At 36.0% G+C, this 8,896-nt stretch overlaps 1 pseudogene; it reads right to left on the reverse strand.

Moving 5' to 3' along the window:
* Positions 1-3,849: 3,849 nt before the first annotated feature.
* On the reverse strand, positions 3,850-4,120 carry LOC111545088 (annotated as a pseudogene).
* Positions 4,121-8,896: the final 4,776 nt, after the last annotated feature.

Below are 8,896 nucleotides of genomic sequence, written 5' to 3' on the forward strand. Positions count from 1 at the left end.
ATGTTAGACACGAATCTGCCTTTCTGAATCTTCAGAGCTGTATCCGCCTTTTGATGCCCATCAGAATCAAGGCCTTCATCATAGCTTGAAAAAAAGATGTAGACATGTAAAGACCAAGCTTCTCTCTGCATATTTCATAATATTTCTCTCCATGTGGGACCTTCCCACCACTAAAGCAATGTAAAAATTAGCAACTCGGACCAATATCAAGAGGGTAATGAGAATGAACTTTGATACTTGTACTTGGAACCTAAACCAGAGATCTTGTGGGCTCTTGATAAGCCAAGTTATACATATGCAGGCTGATATTCAACCAATAAATACTGGTACAGTCATCCCAGTTATTAATATGTCAAAGTACTTCCCTCAAGAGTTGATAAATAGGTACTACAGCGGTTGCTCCCCATTGGATCTTCCCTACACCCATATGGAGTGCCCTTATTTTCCACTGAAAGCCCTAGCCATGACTAGATTTAATTCATTGGTACCTATACCGCATCAATTGTTAGATATTCTGAATCTATTCCAATAGTGTGTGCCAGTTCACATACGTAAAGATATATTTAATATAATATGCCTTGGGAGGATGGACTTTTCAGTTCACCCAGTTGCCTAGCAATAAATGGAAACATTAGTTTGGTCCCCTGCCCTCTGTTTGTAGATATTTTGCTTAAGTAAACAAATGTGAATGTATCTGGTAATTCTACTCTTAACACACAAATACTAGTAACCTGGGGTTCTTCACATCTTTAAGCAAAGAAACTTTGGGAACACCTGATAAAGTATATAATTGAAGAATATTTGAAAGACAACTTAAGCCTTAAGCATTAAGCTCAGAAGAACTAGACTTGGTGATCTGGTCCGTAAAATTATCATTTGGAACCTGTTAGGAATATTCTGCACTGAAAATCCTTGGGGGCCTCTATCAGTTCTGTTATCTATTAGGGGAAGAAATAACAAGATGTGCAAAGTGGTTAGGAGTTTTTCCTAGTCAATGTCTTAGGAAAATGAAGCAGTTGCCATACATGTATTAAAATGCTCCTTTTTCCCCATGGCAAGGTGGATACGCAAATCATGTCACAAGTTCTTATCCAGGAACTTTGCACCACAATTGAAACACTTCTCTTTCCTCCACCACATTGAATTTTCACTTCACTGCTAGGTTGCCCGCTCTACTTTCCTTTGATTGCAGTGACATCTAATGTCAGAGTCAGAGAGTAGCTCAGCTCAGCTCCTGTTGAACTTCCAAATTGACTCTTCAGGTTGTAAACCCACCTCCTCCGCAGACAAACAGCTCACTAGGATAATTTATTGGGCCAAGAAAAACATGAACAAAACTGAATAAACTTGTTTAAAATTGAAATGGAATTAGTACTCGAATCATGAATTTTCAAAACTGGCTCCTACTCATCTTGAGAGAAGTCTATCCTCTAAAATATCATGTTTTGGGAAAATACCTAATACATCAGCCCATCTTATTGCTAAAAGAGTTTTCTCACTAGTTTCTGGGCTTAGTGGGCTCACTTGAATAATAGTTATACAATAAATAAGAGAAGCTAATATTTATTGGGAACTCATCAGCTATCATTTTTAAAATACTCATTTATTTTCTTTTCCAAAAAAGAGAGCAATTTGACCTTTGTATTTACTGTTTTATCTTCATTAACTGCCGAAGAGACCAAAGCGCCTGCTCTAAGGTAGGCCCACATGTTTGGGAAGGTACTGACTGCTGTCACTTTTCATGTTCTCTCACATTTCATCATTACAACACTTCCGTACGATAAACATTATCATCATTTCTATTTGCATTAGTAATTTGTCTGTGGTCATGGTGGCTACTAAGCAGGATTGGAACCCAGACATCCTAGCCCCAGAATAGAAGGACCACTGGAGGCTGGATGCTCAGGGCAAATGGTCCCATGATCACTTCTCCTCACATAACTAACAAGTCATGACAATTGTTAAGGCAATGACGACATTGTTAGAGGAAGCATCACAAAAGGTGGGATTGAAATCAGTGGTCACACTGTAAGGTAAAATGTGAAAAGAAAATTCTCTTTTCATGTTCATGCTTGACTGGAGAATCAATTCCTTGTCGTGGTCCCCTATGGGCCCACTCCTCCAGATGTTAGAACCTGTCTACTCTCCTTCTGTAGGACTCCCACTCTTAACTACTATGCATACTGCCTTCCTAGTGGAAAGAACACAAAATTTGGATTCAAATGATCTAAGTTTAAGACCAGGCTCTGCTACTTACTGTGAGTTTGGACAAGTCACTCAACCTATCTTAGGTTCAATTTAAAGTGGAGTAAATGGTAGCATTCTGTACAAGATGCCAAACTCAGCCCACATTCTTCTTTTTTGAACATAGTAAGGAAACAATTATACCCTCTTGAAAATGACAGAAAGATGTACTTAGTCAAACTGAAAATTCAAGAAATCTCTCTAAGACAGCACAGACAAGATCAGGCTGTGAGGACTGACATGTCCATAATCTAATATGTATAAAAGACAGCCTGCAGGGCGTAAGTGAAGGAACACTATCTGCCTCCAACAGGTTTGCAGTGGGGCCTGAAAATAAAGCTAAGTCATGCGATGATTTGTGGGAGAAATTGTTCATTCTGCTGGCATTTCCAGGAAGTGCAATAAAAGCTGGAGTCTTCATACAGTGGGGAGCTACAAAGGCACCCACAGTGTAAACCTGGCAAAGGCAGGCTTAGGAAATGAAGTCACTCTGGAGGTTTAATAGCTGGCTACACCCCTTACAGAAACACCTTATCACACAGATATAAAAACAAGATCTATAGTCATAAACAAAACAATTTGAAGCTAGAAAAGAAGTTTCAAAATGAAAAGTGTGATTGCTAACCTTTTTACTGTAATGGGAAAAATAAAGAATAAACTGACTACTACAAGGATCAAATTGGTTAAAAAAAAACAATGAGAAATTCAGGCCTCTGTGGAGGCAGGCTAGAGAGATGCAAATTATAAAGGGCATATAGATAATAATGTCAGATTTCCAATACAGATGGTCCTTGACTTACCATGGTTTGACTTACAAGTTTTCTACTTCATAATGGTGCAAAAGCGATATGCCTGTAGTGGAAATCATACTTTAAATGTTGAATTTTGATATTTTCCCAGGCTAGTGATACATAGTAGCAGACTCTCTTGTGCTGGGCAGAGGCAGTGAGCCCCAGCTTCCAGTCAGCCATGCAATCTGGAGGGTAAACCAATACTCTACAGTGCAGTGTGTTGCCAGATGATTTTACCCAGTTGAAGACTAATATAAGTGTTCTGAACACACTTAAGGTAGGCTAGGCTAAGCTATAATATTCAGTACTTTAGGTATATTAAATGCATTTTCAACTTGCGATATTTTCAACTTATAATGTGCTTATCAAGATGTAACTCCACCATAAGTCGAGGAACATCTCAAATCTGGAAAGCAAGTTTTCCAGAAATAAAGAGTTGATCATAATGAAATTCAATAACCAGCTAGATGATAAGAAGAAACACTTCTAGAAACTGAACACAGCCTTGGGTGTTTATGATTCAACACATTTATTGAGTCTTAGGCAAAATTAAGAAGTAGCAATTTATATTTTATAATATCTTGATGAAATTTTTTAACCAAAACACCTCTATTTTAATCTTCAAATAAACTTTTTTCTTTTTTTTCCAAGATAATCATGATTAGCTTACAAAAATGGGTACATGCCTTCAAAACATTTCCCTTAATAGGAAACTTAGTTTTATAAGATCTAAACACTAAAAGGCGAAAAAAAAAATCTATTTTCTTTTCATTACAAGACAAAACAGAATTCAGCATAAGTCAAGGAAACACATTCATACCTCAGGTCCTCCTCCTCCATGAACCAACATTATTATATTATTTCTATTTAGTGAAATCTGATCTAATTTAGTACTCTTTCTTCTGGTGGGATTTCAAAATCAGTGATATCGTGTAGTACTGTATTGACAAAGTTATCAAATCCTAGAAGAGTATCAACAATTTCCTTATCACTCTTCATCACAATGAGAATTTTTGATTCTTAGATTTGTCTATAAGCTCTAGCAGTAGCAGCTGGAAGGAGCTGGTACTAGTGTTAGCCCCCATGCCTGTGATGGAAATGGACTTGATCTTGATTAACATTTTTTTTTCTTTGAGACAGAGTCTCGCTCTGTTGACCATGTTGGGGTGCAGTTGTGCCATCTTGGCTCACTGCAACAGCCGTCTCCCAGGTTCTAGCAATTCTCCTGCCTCAGCCTCCTGAGTAGTTGGGATTACAGGTGCGCACCACCATGCCCAGCTAATTTTTGTATTTTTAATAGAGACTGGGTTTGCCATGTTGGCCAGGTTAGTCTCGAACTCCTGACCTCAGGTGATTTGCCCGCCTCAGCCTCCCAAAGTGCTGGGATTACAGGCGTGAGCCACCACGCCTGGCCTTGATTAACATTTTTAATTTTAAGAACAAGCAAATAATTCTACAAGCTTCTGGACAAGGAAAAAAAAAAATAGGTCACACAATAACGACAGATGGTCCTCAAACCTTTCTTCCATACCAAGTAGAAGATGGTGCCCACTAAATAAGCAGAACCCTCAACAGCTGTATCTAAAACGTACTGAACTATGAATAATCCAACATTCACGCAAGCTCCCATCCCAGGAGATGAACAAAAAGGCATTTTAGACTTACAAAGATCAATTAATATCACCAGTGTACACTTCTTCTAAAATTATACACACAAAAAAATTTTACCCAGCCTATTAGTAAAGCAAAATAAACAATGATAAAGATACAGCATAAAAGAAATATCAATCAAAAATGAAACTAAAAGTCAAAAAAGTTAAATATGTAATTATGAAATAAGCAAATGCTAAATAATGTTATCAATTAGGATGCTGCCTGATAGCTAAAAGTAACAAAACCTCAGCTGGCTTAAACAATAGGAAGAAAATTTTTTTCTTAGAAAAAGCCCTAAGATATGACAGTTTCAGGCTGGAGGCTGATTAAAATGGTGATTCTGATATTTAGACACACACAGAGGTGCACACACACACGCACACACACACAGATTCTCTCCATCTTTCACTCAGGTTCTTTAAGGTAAATCAACATGTTTTTTCCTAATCATCCTCATGAAACTACGGTGGCTGTCGGAGTTCAATACACTGCATCCAGATATGACCATATCAGTGGAAAAGGGAGCCATTTTCTTTACATTTATTGATTTTTAATTAATGAGAAGAAACTTTCCTTAGATTTCCCCTATTTCATCAGCAAGAATTATATCACATGTTTATGCCTAAACCAACAGTGATTTAGAAAGGGGATCACCATGATTGGGTAAAAATAGACCAGGAGTTCAGCCTCATCACTAATGACATTTTGGGATGGATAATTCTTTGTTGGAGGGAGCTATTCTGTACATTGTTTAAAATCCTCCTTGCTCTCTACCCAGTAGATACCTATAGCACCCTCCCCAATCGCAACAATCAAAAATGTCTCCAGACATTGCCAAATGTCCCCTGGTTAAGAACCACTTGAATACACTAATCAATCTAGCCCCTAAGTCTGGCTATGGGGCCCACCTTAAATATAAAACAGCACAGTAGAAAAGGAAAAGCTGAACCAACTCAGTATGTTTCAGAAAAGAGAGCTATATGAAAGAAAAATAGTCTTAAGTAAACAACCAACAATATTTTGTATGGTAATTCTATAAAAACAATATATAGCAATGGCAAAAAATATGTACTTAAAATTCTGTATTAATCAACTAAGAGGGGTCAGGTGTAGTGGCTCACACTTGTAATCTCAGCACTTTGGGAGACTGGGCAACTTAGTGAGACCCTATCTCTACAAAAAAACACAAAAATTAGCTGGGTATGGGTGGCACATGCTTGTAGTCCCAGCTATTCCGGAGGCTGTGGTGGGAGGATCACTTGAGCCCAGAAGGTAGAGGCTGCAGGGGACTGTGATCATGCCACTGCACTCCAAGTTGAGAAACAGAGTGTGACCATGACTCAATAAATAAATAAATTAATTAATTAATTAAATCAAGAAGGAAATGAATGAAGAGTTTTAGCAGGACTGAGGACTGTTAATGTATGGTTTAATCAAATATCAATTTGTACTTATAAGAATATACAATTTAGTTGACTTTCAAAATTCATCTTTGAAACTAATTTTCATTGTGGATTTGTATATACAATATTTAGTCCTTAAGAATAAGATCAACTAGAGGAGCTATATTCTCTTTCAGGAGATAATCTTCTATTAGAATTTTTGAAGCTATCAAAATAAAATGATTCCCTATGGAAAGACTCATAGTTTCCCTAGAAAGATACCTTATTCTATGCCTTGGTGCTTTTATGTCTGCAGCTTATGAATATATTTATTCTTTTATGTTAAAACATAACTTTTAAAATGTGGATCACATTATAACACCTTATTTGCCATCTTAAAAAGGTTTTTTATCCTCTAATCTCATGGTACGACCACATCCATATTCTCCAGTCTGCTGAATGGAGTCAAATGCCCCACACATCACTCAAGAGCCCTACCACTCTTTCCTCCTCAAATCCAGTGGGTACTCCCTCCTTTCCCTCCTTCTGTTATTCTCTGGCTCTGCTTTCTTCTTCCCATTATCTGTATCTATTCTTCATCTACTTGAGAACTATTTGGGGATCTCACTTCAGATTCACTATGGCTGCCTCCCAGCTATGCACAATTCGTTTTAATTGTATTCATGTCTTCCAAAACAGGCCCTCCCTGAATTGGGCTGAGGAAACTGGCCAGGCTAGGTCCCTGATCTCCATCATGGGAGGAAAAAATGCTATGCTTGTTTAAGATATAAGAGCATTTTTATGGGAAAAAGTACAAAGTTTATCACCACAAGCTACAGGTAAGAGCCTGATTGAAGGACTTGAATCTCTAATCCAAAAGCTACATGCACAATTCTACTTAATCTTATTTAGCTCACAGGGCAAATACCAAGGAATAAATCTCATTTACATTTATATTATAAAAATACCACAGGTTTATCAAGTGTTTAGATGTACTACCCTCCAAGTTCAGAGACTTTATGCTTGACGGAAATAAAGCATTATTGTTTTGCAACGGGAAGTGTAACTAATTTTGACAGAGCAAGAACCTGTAGGTTACATTGATTATGAGAGGCTTATAAAAACACTATGCATTTAAATATTTGGTATAAAATTATACTGCTCAATAACAAATTCTGGAGCTATCTATTCCTTTGATCCAAAGAGTCTTTTTTCTCCAAACCCAATATTTTTAAAAATAACTATTTGCCTGTACAGGATTTAGAAAATAGTGATACATAAATGCTCTCTGCAAGACATTATTCTCTTTCATTTACTGAATAGTCTCCAAATACCTGTCCTAATATGGTACAATTTTCAATATTCTTACATAAAAAGAGGTTCAGAAGTATTAATAGAATGGCATCATTTGTGTGAATATACAAATATAAATAGGTAGATAAAGAGATAAATAGAGTATTGAGAGATGATAAACAGATAGAGACATGCTTTAACAGAGAGAAAGTATTTCTGGAAGAAGGCTCAGAAAATAATCATTATTGCCTCAAGAAGACCCATAGACTGGGAAAGAGGAATACCTACTTTCCACTGTCAGCTTTTTTAAATATATATAAATTTTCTTAGTAAGAGACTGATAAACTGAAATACAAACAGATGGACACACACACACACAAAGTGAATAGGTAATCCTAATCCTTTATTTAACTAATGACTTATGTGAACAATTAAACTTGTAAAAATATAGAACAATGCCCTCAAAAGAATCAACTCCAAGAGAAAAATAGCTCGATTTATTATTAAAAGAGTATATAGTTAGATACACTTATATTCTGTTCCTGAATAGAATGAAATAGAGAGGCCCTACAATTTTGTAGCTTGGAAATTTAATGAAACATTTAAAATAATTATAAGGCAAGATGATTTATTTTACTTGTTTCATCTTGTAAAATTTTCTGTTGAAGAAGATACTCTAAGCAGAGGCTAAAAGACAATATTTGAGATAATATTTCAATAAGATTAAAATTAGAATTAAAACTGTCCTCCAGTGAACTAGACTTTCTCAAATACCAGGTAAACCATCAGCTATAGAAAGATTATTTTCTTAATTAAAAATAGGATGTAATATGACCTACAGGAAGAGTAAATTGAAGCTGTTGACAGTTCCAAATCCATTAACCCTAAGATTGACTTTGAAGATTATTGCAGTCAATTTTATGAAAAAATAAATATGAGGTCATATTGAAAAAATAAAGACAGTTAATGCCAGAAAAAATACCACCCACCTGGTATCAGATAGGTACAGTTAAGAAAATGATTAACATAAATATATCCAAAGAATAATTTGTATAATTTGCCATCATGTACATGAATATACTTTAAATAATTTTACTTCTAAGAATAATCTTTCATAGAACTATTTGTGATCTATTACACAATAAAACCAATTTTGGCTAACAAATATACATTTCAAAATATTATTTTAAGATGCCATAATTCCAATGACTTTATTGCCTCCTTTTACTTTCAAAATTGTCCTGGGTTAGAGGACACATTGCATTATCACCCTAGTGGGAGAGACCTAAAGACACTGATCCGCTCAGACATTACAGGATCTAGTTTCACTACCCCACAGGTACTCGACTTCCTCTTTTTCACTCTTATCTTATATTTATTTAAATGAATACTATGTGAGAAGTTTAACAGGGATGCAGAATATTTTGAGATTTTCCCATAATCACACTCAGTCAACAAGAAGTTGAAAACTTTCCCCGACTTTTCACTAACAGAGAAATTTAAGGAGTATTGCCCAGTCATTTCTTTGCTTTG

This window comes from Piliocolobus tephrosceles, chromosome 8, assembly GCF_002776525.5.
Source record: "Piliocolobus tephrosceles isolate RC106 chromosome 8, ASM277652v3, whole genome shotgun sequence".
NCBI lineage: Eukaryota > Metazoa > Chordata > Mammalia > Primates > Cercopithecidae > Piliocolobus > Piliocolobus tephrosceles.